This window comes from Pseudophryne corroboree, chromosome 2, assembly GCF_028390025.1.
Source record: "Pseudophryne corroboree isolate aPseCor3 chromosome 2, aPseCor3.hap2, whole genome shotgun sequence".
Classification (NCBI taxonomy): domain Eukaryota; kingdom Metazoa; phylum Chordata; class Amphibia; order Anura; family Myobatrachidae; genus Pseudophryne; species Pseudophryne corroboree.
The window spans coordinates 608,866,969-608,885,620 of record NC_086445.1 but is presented as its reverse complement, the minus strand read 5'-3'; the positions used below and the strand labels follow the sequence as shown (position 1 = coordinate 608,885,620).

The window sequence follows — 18,652 nt, the reverse complement described above, 5'->3', positions numbered from 1 at the left end:
ATTTAGGAAGTTGGGATCCGACCCGCCAACATATAATTGATAAAAGGGGGGTAACAACGAGACTTCCGCTTCCGGTTGCATGCAGAGCACAGCGTGATCGTGCTCCTCCGTCCAATACCCAGCATTATATACCTTTTAACGGCTCAAGTAGCCTCCACAGCCTCGCTGTCTGATCTCCCTACCTCATTCTCCCCCCGATGGAGAAGTTTCTAGCCTCTCCGCCCGCCGCTAAGCACCCGCAAACTCGTCAGGAGAAGCGCCGTGCGGACCCCATCATGGTGCCGGACACTGAAGCTGCTCACAGCATCCCGGCCTCAAAGAAAGCTGCGGCTGAAGCATCAGACGATGCAAACTCTCCACAGGTACGTCGTCCCCCTGACTCCCCTGCTACTTATCAGGACATAGTGGATGCTATTAAAAACACTATGACCCCCCTGCTAACACAGGCTGTAGCAGACATCACACAGCAGTTACACCACCTACAGGGAAGAGTCACTGATACAGAACACCGTGTAGCCTCGGTCTGTTATGATATGTCAGAGGCTCAGCGTGCCATTCTAAAACTACAAAAAGAAAACCACCAACTGTGGAACAAAGTTGATGATATAGAAAATCGTTCCAGGAGATCAAATATAAGAGTGGTAGGGATACTGGAATCTGTTAAAGGTCCAGCCCTGCTCTCCTTTGTTTCTGCCACACTTCCACAACTGCTAAAAATTGACGCAGAATGCAAAGACCTAATAATAGAGAGAGTACACAGAGTCGGTCCTCCTCCTAAGCCACATGAGAAAAGACCGCGTGTTGTCATCTTCAAATGCCTTAGCTACCTCCACAAGTTAGCCATATGGAAGGCTTCCCATCAGATTAAAAACCTTTCATGGGAAGGTAAACGCATACATTTATTTCAAGACTTCTCAGTAGAGCTCACAAGAGCTAGAAAAGCCTTCTCTCCAGTATGCTCAGCATTGGTTTCTGCTAAACAGAAATTTGCTCTCATGTATCCGGCGCGCCTGCGCATATTCTTCCAAGACAAACATTATGACTTTAACACTCCGGAAGATGCACAAGCTTTCCTGAATGAAGATCGGCAGTCCCAAGCCGAAGATATATCCGACACACCTCCTGATCACCAGTAATTCTCATCTATGGTCTCATCCACAGAATATATATACAGTTGCATAGACTCTTGTTTAAAAATTCACTCCTCCCCCCCCCCCCCTCCTCTATACAGTTCCACACCTGTTGTACACACTGTGCTGTTATATTCCCTGTCTTTACCACACGGACTCCCAATCTCCACCTGTCGCTATTACCCCTCATACTCAAACAATTGTGCTTGAAATGTAGTAATATGAGTATGGAATGGTCACCTTACACTACCTTATTGATATACGTCAGAGGCCTAGTTATTATGGTATCTATATTAGGGTTTTGGAGCGCCTGTTATGCCCCGTTATGATATTGTACCAAATTCAAACACTGTGATTAGTGTTTTGTTTGTATATTTTACTCTCTCCTATTTGCGGAAGTACCATGCATGCATGCATGCTGATGCAGCTGTAAATATGAGGTATGTAACTCTGTTTCGCCTATGTTCTTTTCTACTCTTCTTGTCTCGTCTCCCCTATCCCTCTTGTATTTTCCTTTTATGTCTCCCTTTCCACTACAGGATTTGCTGCATGTTCCTTAGTATGTCCTCCTGCCCAGAGTTTTCTCCATGCCACGCTCCGAGGTAACTACATTAAGGGTTTGCTCTCTGAATGCTGGGGGTTTTTGCACTCCTGCCAAGCGACGCAAGGTATTAATTTATTTAAACAGACAAAAATTGGATATTGCATTCATTCAGGAGACGCACCTTACGCTCCCGGAAACACTTAAACTACAAATGCTTAACTGGCGCTTACTCGCCTCTTCCTCCTTTAACTCAAAATCCAGAGGGGTAGCAATTTTGATATCTAAATCACTCCCACTTGAGATTATATCAACTGATTGCGATCCAGAGGGTAGGTATACCATCGTTTCCATCAAATTATACTCTACCACCTATACCTTATGCTCAATCTATGCTCCTAATTCCTATTCTAAATCTTTCTTTCAACTTATATTATGTAAACTACTACCCTTTACTTCTAATAATCTCATCTTGGGCGGAGATCTCAATCTGATTTCACACCCACATTTAGACAGATCCCATTCTAGAAGATCCCACCACTCCCTACCTAAATTAGGTATCCCCTCGATCCTGTCAACTCTACAACTAATAGATGTTTGGAGGGCCCTACACCCTACAGAAAGAGGTTACACTTGTTTATCCTCTGCACACCACTCCTTATCCCGCATAGACTACGTCACTCTCTCTAATAACTTATTTACCCAAGTCCTGGATTCAGGTATAGAACCAATCACCATATCCGATCACGCTCTGGTATGGCTTACAATAAAAACCCACAATGAGAGATCTACACATAAAACCTGGAGGTTCCCAGCGCACTTATCTAAAATCCCTAGATTCAATAATCATGTAGTAAACTCGTGGGACGACTACCATGAAAATAATAAACAGTACCTAGCCACTAATCCAACGCTATATTGGATGTCCGCAAAGGCGGTCTTGAGGGGTTCTATCCTGAACTTTGAATCCAAGGAAAAAAAGAACCGTTCTAAATCTTACCTGCTTCTTCAACGATCCCTTACAGAGGCTTACTCAAATTATAGTATACAACCCACCCCCGCCAACAAATCCATATATTTAACAGCTAAAATAAAATTTGAGGAAACCCTTCAAGCCCTAACTGACAAATCACAATTCTACTCTAATTACCGCTTTCACAGATATGGTAACAAAACCAGTAAGTTATTAACCAACATTCTTAATGGAACTAGACCCCCTATGACAGTACACCCCCTAATCCAACCAGATGGCACACATACTACATCCAACAAGCAGATCTCCCAAAATATGCAACACTATTATGCAAACATATACTCTCACCCCCAGGCACCTTCGAATATTGATTCCTCTATACCTTCCCCCCCTCTCAATCCCCCCCGATCCTTATGGGACTCACTTCGTACCCCCAAATTCCTAATGACTCTATTAATTCGTTAACACAACCGATCACTCTCATTGAAGTCACTCAGGCCATTAAATCACTAATATCAGCTAAAGCACCAGGACCAGATGGCTTTAGTGGAGATTTTTATAAATTATTTGAAAATCGTATTGCCCCAATCTTAGTATCAGTCTTTAACTCTATTCTCTTCAACGCAGCCCTCCCCTCTTACTTTAATTCGGCAATTATCAAATTAATACTTAAACCTGGCAGAGACCCTGCTCTATCTGCTTCATATAGGCCCATCTCCTTATTAAATTCTGACTACAAACTCCTTACAAAAATCTTAGCCATGCGTCTCAACCCCATCCTTCCTTCAATAATACACCATGACCAAACGGGATTCATCAAGGGCAGACATTCACTTACAAATATTCGCAAGGTTTTAGCGGCAGTACACACATGTAGTGGGGGAACAGGTGAGTCCAGTGGAAAAGTTATTCTCTCTATCGATGCTGAAAAAGCTTTTGACTTAGTACACTGGTCTCACTTGTTCCTCACTATAGAGAGATTTGGCATCCCACCCACTTTTATCTCGTTTATTAGAACATTCCCAATTCAGAAAGGTACTAGACAGGGATGCCCCCTGTCACCACTTCTTTTTGATTTAGCGATTGAGCCTCTAGCTATTGCCCTTTGCTCCGCATCAGACTTCATAGGCATTAACGTCTCCTCTTTAGAATTAAAAGTGTCCCTCTTTGCAGACGACATGCTACTCTTCATATCAGACCCTGCTAAATCCCTCCCAGTAATATTAGAGATAATATCATCTTTCAGCCTGATAGCAGGTTATAAAATTAATGTCTCTAAATCAGAAATCCTCCCCATATCTACACAATCTCCCGACTTCCACTCCCTATCGATACTATCCCAATTCCGCATAAAATCCTCACAACTTAAATATTTAGGTGTACAGATCACTAACAACTCTCACTCTCTATACCCAGCTAATTTTCCCCCCCTTCTTACAAAAATCTACTCTCAACTAGATGTTTGGTCGAAACTCCCTCTATCACTGCTAGGCAGAGCAGCCGTTTTGAAAAGTGTAATTTTTCCAAAAATATATTATTCCTTACAATTACTACCCTGTGCCCTATCCAAATATGATCTTAGTAATCTCGAGAAAAGAATTTCAAAGTTCTTATGGCAGGGCAAACGTCCGAGATTAGCCCTAAAAAAGCTACACAAAACAAAGTCAAATGGAGGCCTTAGCATCCCAAACTTTGCACTATATTCCATCACAACACAATTCAGGATAATTGCCGATTGGCTCATGGAAACCTCAAAGTTCACTGATAAGGCTCTTGAGCAATCCCTGTTTTATCCATTCTCCCCAGGAGCTCTATTACACACACCTGCCCATTTAATACCTCCACACATTTCAAACCACTCTTTATTTAGAGATACATACAGCAGCTGGATCAGGATGAGTAAAACCCTCAAATTCCCGCATACATACTCACCTTTCTGCCCACTATGGGGCAATCCCAATTTTCACCCCTCCCTAACTAATCCAATGTTCCGCCAATGGTCTCAAAAAGGCCTTAACCTAGCCACAAAACTCTTCGATCCTGGTGGCCATATACTTACCTTTTCCACTCTAAAAGAAGCTTATGATCTCCCTAACTCCCACTTTTATTTATATTTACAAGCTAGACACTACGCACTATGCCTACCATCCTTAAGCTCCTCACTCAAAGTTCCTCACCCTCTGGACGCTATCTTCAAATCCTATATCAATCCTAAATCTTCAACCAAAGCGCTATATGCTCTCCTTCTAAATTCATCGAATGACATTGGTCTAAATAACCTTGCGTCTGCCTGGAGTGCTGACATCCCTGGGGTTACAGGAACCGAGATTATTAACACTGCCCAGTATCAGAAAATAATGAAAATACTCCATTTATCTTGCCTTCAGGAAGTCCACTTTAAGTCTATACACAGAATATATATCTCCCCTGCACAAAGGAAACATATAACTACCTCAGAATCTGGTTCTTGCTACAAATGCTCTATGGCTAATGCCAAATTTTTCCATTGTTTTTGGTCTTGTACTAAGGTATTAAAATTTTGGCGCAAGATTATAGCTTTTCTCAACTCTACATTACACCTAAATCTGGATCTCAACCCACTCGCCTGTTTATGTCTAAATTTCAAAGATTGGAACTTTTCCAAGACAGAGAGCCCGCTCTCAGCATTTCTTATTACAGTGTTCACAATGGCGAAGAAGCTCATCTTGATACATTGGACACAAAAATCTGCCCCGTCTATCAGAGAACTTCGGAACAGGATCCTACAGCTAATCTACTTTGATAAAAGAACACTCTCACTCAACACGGACTGTTCCTTTTGAATGCTTTGTCCGAAAATGGGGAAAATATATCTCTACTTTAGATGATTCTACTCGCTCTGACATATGGAGGAACTTGCTGCAACCCTAACAACTTCACTTAAAAGATTTTAGATTTAATCACAGTCTCTTTGTGTAATTCCTTACTATATAGTCTACGAACTCTCGTTACCCCTCCCTCCCCCTCCCCTCTCATTCACCTCTGTCTTGTCTTCACTTACCCCCTCCCCCCTCCTCCTGCCTTCTCACACTTTTCTCCTCTCATCTTTCATAATTTTATACCTGTTTAATGTTCTTTAGGGACTCACCTCTTATATGCACTGTTTAAATCTTAAGAAAACATACATGTATGATAATATATCATGTAAATGTTTTCTCCCATTTGTTAAGTCCACCACACGGATACTATTATATGTATACAGGTAAATGGATTACAAAACCTCATGTCACCTTTTGAGAGCATTTATTAAGTTTCCATATTATTTGAATGATATGTTACTTATTTGTCAAAAAATCAAATAAAATCTTTAAAAAAAAAAAGGGGGTAACAACAAAGATACAATTACAATAACAGAAAAGAGGCTACAGTCAATGGTACATACGTTTGGTTTCGCCTGCGTTTCCCGGTCCAGTCCGATGACCTTCAGAGATTGAGAGAGAGAGTGTGACCTGGCCTGCAGCTGGCTTTTTATACATTTGTCCAAAATCTAACACAATGGAAACTGTAATCTCTTTGTCCATTGGACACTGGGATGGTCGTTTACAGTACAGGAGAGGTCATAGGTCAGTTTGAATAGGTGGACGATGTCTGGTCCAGGTGCACTTGCAGATGTTCTCCTCTGGGTTCCCGCCGCATATCAAGAGCACAGTAAATACAGTTAATATTTATATTTTGCTGCTGCGCATAACTATTCGCAGGAGCGTGCGATCTTCTGCAAACCAACACTGGAATATTGCTCTTAAAATACCCTACAGCTGGATACCAAACACCACCTTATAACCTAGTTCTGTCCCCTCCTATCCTGTAAAGGTGAATCCCTTTGTTGCTGTACCATTTTAAACAAGTGTAAATTGCTGGTGCGGTGCATGTGGACTATGTGTACATTGTGCACTATTTGGATTAAATATGTAATGTGTTTTTATGGCTTTTCCATGCGATCACAAACACTACCGTAATTACTCATACCACACGCTAATACGCAGAACCGCGGGTGCGATCATACGCAAATTGCGAATATGTGCACGCATGGCAGAATAAGTACGCGCACGGAGGCCATCTGTGTGTAGTTTGTACGTGATGTGTGTACTGAAATATTTTCAACTTCGACACCACTAAGATTATTAGCAAGAACCAGCATGGGTTTGTGAGGGACAGATCATGTCAAACTAACTTAGTTAGCTTCTATGAGGAACTGACCAACAATCTTGACCAGGGAAAAGCAGTGGATGTGGTTTATTTAGATTTTGCAAAAGCCTTTGATACAGTACCCCAGAGGAGACTGGTCATCAAATTAATGGAGCCTGGCCAAGGAAAAACTATTTGTGCATGGATAAGTAACTGGCTGGATAACAGGGTACATCGAGTAGTGGTCAATGGGATGTCCTCCAGATGGGCACCAGTAGTCAGGGGAATACCGCAAGGGTCTGTACTTGGACCACTACTGTTCAACATATTTATCAATGACCTATAAATAGGCCTGGAAAGCACAGTGTCAATCTTTGCAGATGATACTAAACTGTGTAGGGTAATTGATTCGGAAATAGATGTGGAGTCTCTACAAAATGACTTATCTAAACTTGAAATCTGGGCTTCTAAATAGAGAATGAGGTTCAATATAGAAAAATGCAAAGTTATGCACTTTGGGATGAAAAACAAACTTGCATCCTACACATTACATGGGGAAAATCTAGGGGTAACAGTATTAGGGGGTACTCATTGATAATAGGCTTAATAACCATATACAATGTCAAAGTGCAGCAAAGAAGGCAAGTAAAGTGCTAGCATGCATAAAATGGGGCATTGAGACAAGGAATGAGAGTGTAATCCTGCCGCTGTACAAATCATTGGTACTGTACGTCCACACCTGGAATATTGTGTTCAGTTTTGGGCACCACATTATAAAAAAGATATCTGTGAACTCGAAAGGGTTCAAAGGTGAGCTACTAAATTGATTAAAGGACTAGGGGGACTTGATTATGAAGAAAGGCTTACTAGGTTGAATATGTATACACTGGAAAAGAGGCGTCTAAAAAGAGACATCATTAATATCTTCAAATATGTAAATGGACATTACAAAGAGTTATCAGAGGAATTGTTTATCAAAAGAACTCTGTATAGGAAACGAGGGTACCTGCTGAGGCTAGAGGAAAGAAAATTCCATACGCAATGTAGGAAAGGGTTCTTCACTGTTAGAGCAATAAGAATTTGGAATTCCCTGCCAGAGAAGGTAGTAAATGCATTTAAAAATGGATTGGATACATTTCTGACTGAAAAAGATATCCAAGGTTATAGCATTTAAAATATTGACATTGATAATCTGGGAAGAACATGATTTATAATTGTTAACTAGACATAAAACATTACTTCAGCAGGGACATTATAATGAACCCAGCTAATACAGAATACAGGTTGACCCCGGTGGGCATTTTACCTCTTTTCAACCTCATTAACTATGTTACTATGTTACTGTACCTACTAAAATCATCTTTCTTACATTCACCATGGTGCATTGTTGCATAATAAAACAATCAAACACAAGATATTACATTTGGCCATTTTGCATACATTTTGAAACAAATAAGAAAAAATGGATGAATACATTTCTCCTTTAGACTATGGTATATTTTAATAGGAGATGGTGATAACCAGCTCATAGATGAATACACTTAGCCCTGGTGACAGAGAGGCAGCTGTCATGAAGTTGAATGATGACATGCAGAATTATGTTAATTTTTAAAGATGGTGGCAATGTTCAGATAACCTGTGGCAGATGTTATCCTACTTGTATGACCTTATGATGAGTTTAATTTACAGTATATGTATAATTACATATTTGTAGGTGGGGATAATATGTTATAAAAATATATTAATATCTTTATATTTTAATTTTATGAAGTAAAATCTTTATTAATAGTTCATATATGCACACATTGGTGGTGTAGGGGTTAAAAATGCTTATTCGTATATGATATATGTCTTGATATTAATGTATATACAATGGTGTCAAGAAGGGCAGGGTTGCATGCGGACAGTTGGAAAGGTGAGGTGTGTGGAAATATAGGGGGGTATTCATTTGTTTGAAAAGTCAGTTGGGTGTTTGTTTTTTCCTATCTAATAGACCGGAAAAAACAAACACCCAACCAACTTTTCAAACAATTGAATTCCACCCATTGAGAGGGGTTTAAAATGGAGTGCTGCCACAGCAGCAGTGGTCTGCTATTTGCTCCTTCAGAGCGCTCACCTCCCTGTGCTGGCTCTGCAAGAGCAGTAAGAGAGCTGTAAGCAGCGGGCCACCTAGTACAAGGGTTGAGTGGAGCCAGGAAGGAGTCCGGGTCCCACTTTAGTAAAGTGGCCAGAGCAGAAGAGAGCTTGGGGGCAGATGTATTAAGCCTGGAGAAGTGATAAAGCAGTGTTAAGTGCAAGGTGTAAACGCATCAGCCAATCAGCTCCAATATGTAAATTGACAGTTAGGAGCTGATTGGCTGGTGCGTTATCACCTTCCACTTATCACTGCTTTATCACTTCTCCAGGCTTAATACATCTGCCCTGGTATGTTCATACTGAGTGGTGAATCCTGTCAGCAACCGATGGGAGAGGCTGTGGAGAGGTGATCCACTGATCCACCAATGACTGATCCTGTGTGACGTGAGGCAAGACCAACACACTGCATACAGCACAAGTAGGATAGAGCTGAACTAATGTTAGCGCTGACTCACCTTACATTGTAGTAATATAGCCTCAACATAACATAGACAGTTTGGCTATAAGATTGGGGGAATTGTTTAACCACTTAACTGACGATTTTTCCATTCATTACTGAGGTATATGGCTCCTATCTTTCTAGCCATAAGATTTTTAGGGATACTACACTCCCATCTAGTGGCCAAGTAAAATAACTGTGATTTTTATTCCAGCATAAGACTACTGCACGATGTAGCCTATTACCATTAGTTAAATATTTTCAAGGACCTTACAGGGTATAAGAAAGGGTGTAAAATAAATTCCTGCCTCTAACTGCGAAGACATCTGTCTTGTAAAACAATATTTTACATGTACAGTATCCATAAGGATGTAAGAGACTTGATCTAAACTACATATATTCTAACTTCATTCATTATTAAATACATATATATGCATATATATAGGACTTGCATCAATATTATTTTTAGCTATGTGCACAGATAGTCAACAAGTTAGGGGATGAAGTTGTATTCAATTGTTAATCTATGACTGTTAAGTATATGCACTGTATCCATTTTCTTATTTATTAAACTACTGTGTATTAACGTCAGGAGGTGGAAGATGATGAGGAATCTGCATAATGGTAATAAACTTGCCTGTTTTTCAGCAGTATTCAAAATGTAAGTGGTGAATGATATTGCGTTAAATCACTCACATCAGTAAGGGATTTATTGCAGTTCCATACTGTGTACTGGTATTGAGGGTCGTCTCAAAGTTGGCCTCACTATAGCATAGCTGAAAATCATATACTTGGGTGGAGGGAGGCACATTAGTTATTTAGCAATCCACCCAGTGGCAGAACTTGTGAGTGGTGGGCCCAGGTGCAAACATATAATTTGGGACCCCCTCCCACACCAACCCAAGTTCACAATATGCCACATGGCAGTGGAAGACAGGGAAAGGCAAAGGGTGGCGGTATAAGGCAGGGGGAGGCAGAGTTTGACATAGAGAGGCAAAGGGTGACAGAAGGCAAGTGGAGGCAGAGGGTGACAGCAGAAAGCAGGGGAAGGCAGAGAGTGACATGGGGGAGGCAGTGGGTGACGGGTACAAGCATAAAATCCTGCACAGTGCACAGAAAAGGGGGCATGTATCTTGGTGGGGGCAGGAACACATTGGCCTCTGTTCTGTCAGTAACAGGGGCCCCTGCTTATCTCAGTTTGGGACTCGATCAGGCAGACTCTGACAGCACCAGTTACATCTGCCTTTAATTCAGACAGCAGTAAATCTGAAAAGATGTACAGCTGTCTGTTAATTAGAGGCAGTGTCTGGCTGTGATCATTAGCGCTGAGAGTTGGCAAGACTCCTCTATCATTCTGGCACACACAAGGTCAGCCCTGTGTAACTAAGGAAAGGGGCAAGTCCCTCAGGCAATGGGGCCCACCCTACTCTCTGCACTTTGCCATTCATTCGACATTGCTCAAAATGGCCTGCAAGGGGGCCGGGGGTAACCTCATTCTTGACCTGGGCAGCGGTGGGCTCATTAGTCCTCAGGGGCCCCGGTGCAATGCACCTGCTGCAACAGTGGGTTACATGTATTTAAAAGTGATTTGAATGCCTTTCTTGCAAGAAACAATATCTTCAGTTCTAATTATTACCATGCATTACTGGAATGGTTGATCCAGGGAACTGATGTGATTTTTTGTCTTGTTGGGATTCTGTTTTGCTTTACTCTGGATTCACTCTGTTAGAACATACTATATAAGAATGTATTAAATGTAATGGATTTTTTTTTTATTCTTCAACCTTACTAACTACAGTATATAACTAAATTTCTAGAAAATGCACAAAACAAGGAAGACTAAGGGGTACATTTACTAAGATGGGAGTTCTAGTTAAGATGGGATGTTGCCAAGCAAACAATCAGATTCTTCTTCTTATTTATCTAGCACCTTATAGAAGATAATACCTGGAATCTGATTGGTTGCTATGGGCAACATCTCATCTTAAATAGAACTTGATTGATGCCAATTTACTAACCTAACATATATTTTAATATAGGCACTTAATTTACTAAGATAGAAGATAATACCTGGAATCTTATTGGTTGCTATGGGCAACATCCCATCTTAAATAGAACTCCCATCTTAGTAAATTTACCCCTAAGTACCTATATTAAAATATATGTTAGGTTAGTAAATTGGCATCAATCATCTCCAACCTGTTCAATTCTTGCACTACTATGTTTTATTGAATCAGAATTGCAACATAAATCGTTATGTTTTTAACTTTATTTTAAAGTGTGAATTTTATTTTAAGTAGCTAAACTCTGGAGAAACTCACTGAACAGCAACACCCAATGCATGCCTGTTACGTTATTGAGAAGATAATTTAGAGAGAAACTATTTTAATAGAATGGCTCTGGGGTTCTGTGAGAAATTTGACACTATTGTTCAAGTAATCTGAAGGTCAGTCTTCTAATTTGACATTGTTTGATATATTCTGCATTCTCTAAACAAATGCCTTAGGTTAATACAGTAGAGCACATTTTGCACTATTTTTCCTATGTCAGGTGTGGCTACAAAACTGATTGGTGAAATTTTTAAGAGGCACTATTTCACCTTCCATAAACTTCAGTCTGTGATCATTTTGAGGAGTGGCAGGTGACAGTAACAACTGAAGAAAAGGTAATGTAAACAAGATATCTGAAAATGTGCCAGATTACAGAATGAAACTGATGTTATATATAAAATATATATTCTTGACATTGTGTTTTACCTAAAATATTTGTAAACTGTGTTGAGAATAGAAATTGTGGAACTGTTAAATCCACAGGTCAGATTTGTCAAAGAAAAAGGACAGAGCACTATATTTCATTATATTCTGTTACAGTATAACTGAAGCTGGGTACACACTTGTTACATCTTCAAGGGATCTAATTCCATACCAGACTGTTGACACAATCCTGGAGACCTACAGTAGGTTGCAAATACAACATGCAAGCTATGCATACACACTTCTCCAATTATGCTGCCGATCTTTGATCTGCATCTGCTGAAACCATTTGCCAAAAGGTATTGGGTTACAGTACACACTTTTCCAATCTTTGGTAGACCAACAGCCACTCACAGGGATGAATTGTGAGAAGAGCTGAACAAACCAGTCTCAGGAGCAAACACACTTATAAATGAGTCTGGTGATTGGTGATCTGGTCTTCTGATTTTACAGCAGGTTTAAAAATCTTTTAACAAGACTGGATGATCAGAATTACCAGAGGTTGTGTAAGTGTACACACTCTGCCAATGTGTGACCAACTGGTAGTTTAGAGGTAGGATTGGATGAGAATTGGATAAGTGTGTTCCCAGTTTAAGATTGTAAACTTTGAATTCAGCAAATAAGAATGCATTAAACATTTTTATTCTTTTTTTCTTATAACAAATTAAAACTATTGTTTTGAAAAATATTAGCATGTCAGCAGTACAAATGTGAACAGAAGTGTGGGGAGTTGTAGGCATTAGGCAATGACACATTTTCAAATCTTCATTAAACACAATAAATGTTATATCTGAAACCAACTGAATAGACAATGCTGATTGTTAAATCAGAAAGCGACGCAACTGGCCATAAAAAAAAAACAGGCATTCATTTTAATCAGTTTAGAGCAAACTACACAAATAAAGTAAAGTACTTCATTTAGTTGGTAGATAACCTCCAATAACCCCAAAGATATACTGTAATATGGTTTATTCTTAAATTCTAAAATAATAATGATGTTCTAGTGTATGCTTGTTTTGAAAGGACCATTTGTAATTTTGTCAGTGATGATTTTTTTTATTTATAATGTTTTAAAAAATGAATTTACTGTAATATTTAGTCATACAGCTGTTCTAACTTATACTACTAGTGTTCCTTGTCAGACAGTGTTTTTTGTAACAGGTTTGTTACTTGGACAGTACTGTATGTTTTATTTCAGACTAATCCTAACTTTAGGACGCTGCAACCACCAATTATGTGTAATCTCATCTAGGTGTAACCTACAGTATTCCAACCAAGTTAATCATACATAGTACTCCCAAGCTGCCTCGTCGGGTACCTTTTGTGTGTGTGTAATATACAGGGTGAGGCAAAAAAAAACTCCCAGATTTTAAAGGTTGACAAAAAAGGCATGGTAAATGCTATTCAATATTTTAGTACATAATCTAAAACTGCATGGAATATAGTTTATTTTCAGTTGTCTTTAAGTATGATATTGTAATTTCTTGGTGTATAGCAACCTTCAGTTCATTAATGGCTCTTGGTTGATGTATAATGACCTCAGCTTTCAGATGGCCTGTTGGTTGTGGAGAGGCCTTTCATGAAGCTGATGGGGATTGTTTTCTGGGGTTCGGTATGATATCCCGCTGCACGGGATGCTGAGAGTCAGTATACCGACATCGGCATCCCGAGTGGTAGAATGCCGGCAGGGGGCGAGCGCAACAAAGACTCATGCTGGTTCGGTGGCGAGCTACACTCACCAAAGGTTCTATTCTCCCTCTACGGGTGTCGTGACACTCATAGTGGGGGAATCACTCTCCTCACCAGTATATTGGTGGTGGTATGGTGCCCCCACCAGAATCCCAGTGTCGGTATTGTGACAGCCAGGATGCCGATGAGTGGTATGCTAACTGTATACTGTTTTCTGCCCAGTAATGAACATTCTGCGTTTCCTCTTATGTATGCATCACAGCACACAACTCCCGGAATAGCTGGGCATACATGCTACTATGCCATCTTTTGAATGGGAGCACCCACCGCCTATTTATACTAATGGGAGCCGACTAGCTGACTTGTTATATGCAGCAACAATATACAGTAGCAGCACATACTGTATGTGTAGCTAGACAAATGAAAGTGAACTTTATCAAGAAATTGCTGTGATAACACTGAAAATGACCCACCGAGTGATGTGAAACTTCAGAAATTGACAACAAATGTGTATCATGAACGAAGGCCACCATCTGGATGATATAATATTCAAAACCAATTGAAAATAAGCTGTAGTCTACATTTTTAGTATGTACTAAAATTTTGAATAGAATTTACCATACCTTTTTTGAACCTTTGAATCTTTGAGGTTTTTCTGTCTCACCCTGTATAACCTGAGGAAATTATTTATTACCCATAATGACTGCACCAACTCTGAATCATGCTTATACCCCTTTCACACCAGATATGCAGGGGTCTTACCCGGGAATACGGTCCCTGGATCATGCAAGGACATTCCCGGGTAAGACCCCTTGCATACCGCAGTCAGTAGCCCGGCATATTGCCGGGTTGCTGACGTCAGTGGTGACGCGGCGGGGGCGGCGCAAGAGATCACATGATCTCCAAGCGCCGCCTGCTACATAGAAAGTGAACGGGAGCCGGGGCGCATTGACCCGGCTCCCGTTCACACAGACCAGGTTCCCGGGAGGATTCCGGGACCAACCCTGGTCGATTGCAGGGTTGAAATGCCGGGGCAGGAATCCCGGGATTTTGAGCCTGTACCCTTTCACACCGAGAAATTTCCCGGGTTGGTGCGCGTTCATGTGCAATAACCCGGGAAATTTTGGGCTGTGTGAAAGGGGTATTATTGTGCTCTCCCTCTCTCTCTCTCTTTAGTTATCTTATCTACTTGCAGTAATACAAAATCCTGTTAGAATGTGCTACGTTTTTATGTCTATAAAGCTACTTTGAGTCCCTGGGGAAGGGAGGGGGATTTACTAATTGTTTTAGTCTGTGATCCCTAATCATCCCTCAGTGCCGGAATGTTTTTCATAGCAAATCACACATTTACTAACAATCATTTTGGCTGCCATATTGTTATTTAGTGGTGTATTAAGTCGATTTGTGTAGTGTTGTGAGGTGCGACTTTAGCTGTGATAAGCAGCATGTTTGGTCCGAAGTCTGCAATGGATTAGTGCCACCCATGAAGGCTTGTGTGTTGTTAGTGTAGTAAAGAGTTGATTTGTTAAAAAAAAAATTGGCGTTTGATCCCCCCATGGGCACTCGATAGACTTTTCATTGGGTGTGAACTGGCTGCTCCCTCTATGCCCCTCCTCCAGACCTCAGTTGTAGGAACTGTGCCCAGGGAGACGGACATTTTCGAGGAAAGGATTTAACTTTAAACTAGTGGTGAGATACATACCAACTCACACCCTCAACCATGCCACACACATGGCATTCAACATAACACACGCCAACAGGCATGAACTAATTGCAGCAACATGCTGAACCAAGATAACACAACTTGTGTAACTTAAATAACTAAACTGCAGGTACAGTACGCACTGGGACGGGCGCCCAGCATCCTCTACAGGCTAGGAGAAAAGGATTTACCAGTAGGTATCAAAATCCTGTTTTCTCATACGTCCTAGAGGATGCTGGGGACGACATCAAGACCATGGGGTTTATACCAAAGCTCCAGTACGGGCGGGAGAGTGCGGATGACTCTGCAGCACCGATTGACCAAACTTAAGGCACTCATCGGCCAAGGTGTCAAACTTGTAGAACTTAGCGAATGTGTTTGACCCTGACCAGGTAGCTGCTCGGCAAAGTTGTAATGCCGAGACCCCCCCGGGCAGCCGCCCAGGATGAGCCCACCTTCCTAGTGGAGTGGGCCTTTACCAATGTCGGTAACAGCAATCCAGCCATAGTATGAGCTTGCTGAATCGTATTTCTGATCCAACGTGCAATAGTCTGCTTGGAAGCAGGACACCCAATCTTGTTGTGAGCACACAGGACAAACAGGGCCTCTGTTTTCTGTATTCGCTCTGTTCTAGCAACATAGATTTTCAAAGCCCTAACCACATCTAGAGACTTTGACTCAGTTAATGTGTCAGTAACTACTGGCACTACAATAGGTTGGTTTATGTGGAAAGACGAAACCACCTTTGGAAGAAAATGTGGACGAGTTCTCAACTCTGCCCTATCTTCATGGAAGATCAGGTAAGGGCTCTTGTGAGACAAGGCCCCCAATTCAGACACCTATCTTGCAGATGCCAATGCCAAAAGCATCACCACTTTCCAAGTGAGAAACTTCAACTCTATCTTTTGTAGAGGCTCAAACCAATCCGATTGAAGGAACTGCAACACCACGTTAAGGTCCCATGGTGCCACTGGAGGCACGAATGGAGGCTGGATGTGCAGAACCCCTTTCACGAAGGTCTGAACCTCTGGAAGAGAGGCCAATTGTTTTTGGAAGAACACTGACAAGGCCGAAATCTGGACCTTGATTGATCCCAATCGGAGGCCTGCTTCCACACCAGCCTGTAGAAAATGGAGGAAACGTCCTAAGTGAAACTCTTCCGTAGGAGCTTTCTTGGATTCACACCAAGACACATATTTTCTCCAAATACGGTGGTAATGTTTCAACGTTACTCCTTTCCTGGCCTGAATAAGAGTGGGGATGACTTCCTTGGGAATACCCTTTCGGGCTAGGATCCGGCGCTCAACAGCCATGCCGTCAAATGTAGCCGCGGTAAGTCTTGATACACGCACAGCCCCTGCTGCAGCAGGTCCTCGCGAGGAGGAAGAGGCAGAGGATCTTCTACGAGCAACTGCTGAAGATCCTGGTACCAAGCCCTCGTTGGCCAGTCTGGGGCAATGAAGATTGCTCGAACCTTTGTTCTTTTTACGATCCTGAGTACTTTTGGGATCAGCGGAAGTGGAGGGAAGACATACACTGACAGGAAAACCCACTGGGTCACTAGCGCATCCACCACTATTCCTTGAGGGTCTCTCGACCTGGAACAATATCTCTGAAGCTTCTTGTTGAGACGAGATGCCATCATGTCTATTTGAGGAACTCCCCAAAGACTTGTCACCTCTGCAAAGACTTCTTGGTGGAGGCCCCACTCTCCCGGATGGAGATCGTGTCTGCTGAGGAAGTCTGCTTCCCAGTTGTCTACTCCCGGAATGAATATTGCCAACAGAGCTTTTAGATGTTTTTCTGCCCAGAGGAGGATTCTTGTCACCTCTGCCATTGCCGCTCTGCTTTTTGTTCTGCCCAGCCTGTTTATGTACGCGACTGCTGTTACATTGTCCGACTGGATCTGCACGGGACGGTCTTGAAGAAGATGTACTGCTTGTTGAAGGCCGTTGTAAATGGCTCTCAGCTTCAGCACGTTTATGTGCAGGCAGGCTTCCTGATGTGACCAACGTCCTTGGAAGTTTTCTCCTTGAGTGACTGCTCCCCTGCCTCGGAGACTTGCATCCGTGGTTACCAGGACCCAGTCTTGAATCCCGAACTTGCGTCCTTCCAGTAGGTGAGAGCTGTGCAGCCACCACAGGAGCGAAACCCTGGTTTTGGACGACAGGATTATCTTCCGGTGCATGTGTAGATGTGACCCCGACCACTTGTCCAACAGGTCTCACTGGAATATTCTGGCATGGAACCTGCCAAACTGTATGGCCTCGTAGGCCGCCACCATCTTCCCCAACAACCGAATGCACTGATGGATCAACACAGAGGTTGGTTTCAGTATCTGTTTTACCATTTTCTGTATTTCCAAGGCCTTTTCCACCGGCAGAAATACTTTCTGAACTTCTGTGTCCAGAATCATCCTGAGGAAAGACAACCTTGTCGTTGGTTCCAACTGTGACTTTGGATAATTTATGATCCAACCATGTTGTTGGAGTATTGACAGAGAGAGTGAGATGTTTTGTATCAACTGCTCCCTGGAGATCGCCTTTATCAGGAGATCATCCAGATAAGGAATTATATTGACTCTTTGTTGTCTAAGGAGGACCATCATCTCCGCCATCACCATGGTGAATACCCTCGGCGCTGTGGAGAGGCCGAAAGGTAACATCTGGAATTGGTAATGGCAATCCTGAACTGCGAATCTCAGATAAGCCTGGTGAGGAGGATAAATGGGAACATGCAGGTAAGCATCCTTTATGTCTACAGACACCATGTAGTCCCCCTCCTCCAGACTGGAAATCACTGCTCTCAGTGATTCCATCTTGAACCTGAACCATTTTAAATAGAAATTCAGATCTTTTAGGTTTAGGATCGGTCTGACTGAGCCGTCCGGCTTCGGAACTACAAAGAGGCTTGAATAAAACCCCTCCCCTTGTTGTGACAACGGTACCAGGACTATGACCTGGTCCTGACATAACTTTTGGATTGCCGCTATTAATGCTTCTCTCTCTGGCGGCGAAGCTGGCAAGGTCGATTTGAAAAATTGGCATGGGGGAACGTCTTGAAACTCCAGCTTGTATTCCTGGGATATTATTTGCAATACCCAGGGATCCAGGCCAGACAGAATC

At 41.9% G+C, this 18,652-nt stretch overlaps 1 protein-coding gene across 3 annotated transcripts in view; it reads left to right on the top strand.

The window, feature by feature from the left end:
- The first annotated feature begins 11,812 nt into the window (after positions 1-11,812).
- LOC135039548 (mucin-2-like) overlaps positions 11,813-18,652 on the top strand; it is a 95,026-nt gene continuing 88,186 nt past the window's right edge. For 2 of the 3 annotated variants that reach the window (XM_063954739.1, XM_063954740.1), the window contains exon 1: positions 11,871-12,048. The gene's annotated coding sequence lies outside the window, so the exon portion shown is untranslated. Of the gene's footprint in view, positions 11,830-11,870; positions 12,049-18,652 lie in introns of those variants that run through there. The other variant, XM_063954741.1, reaches the window with a different exon arrangement.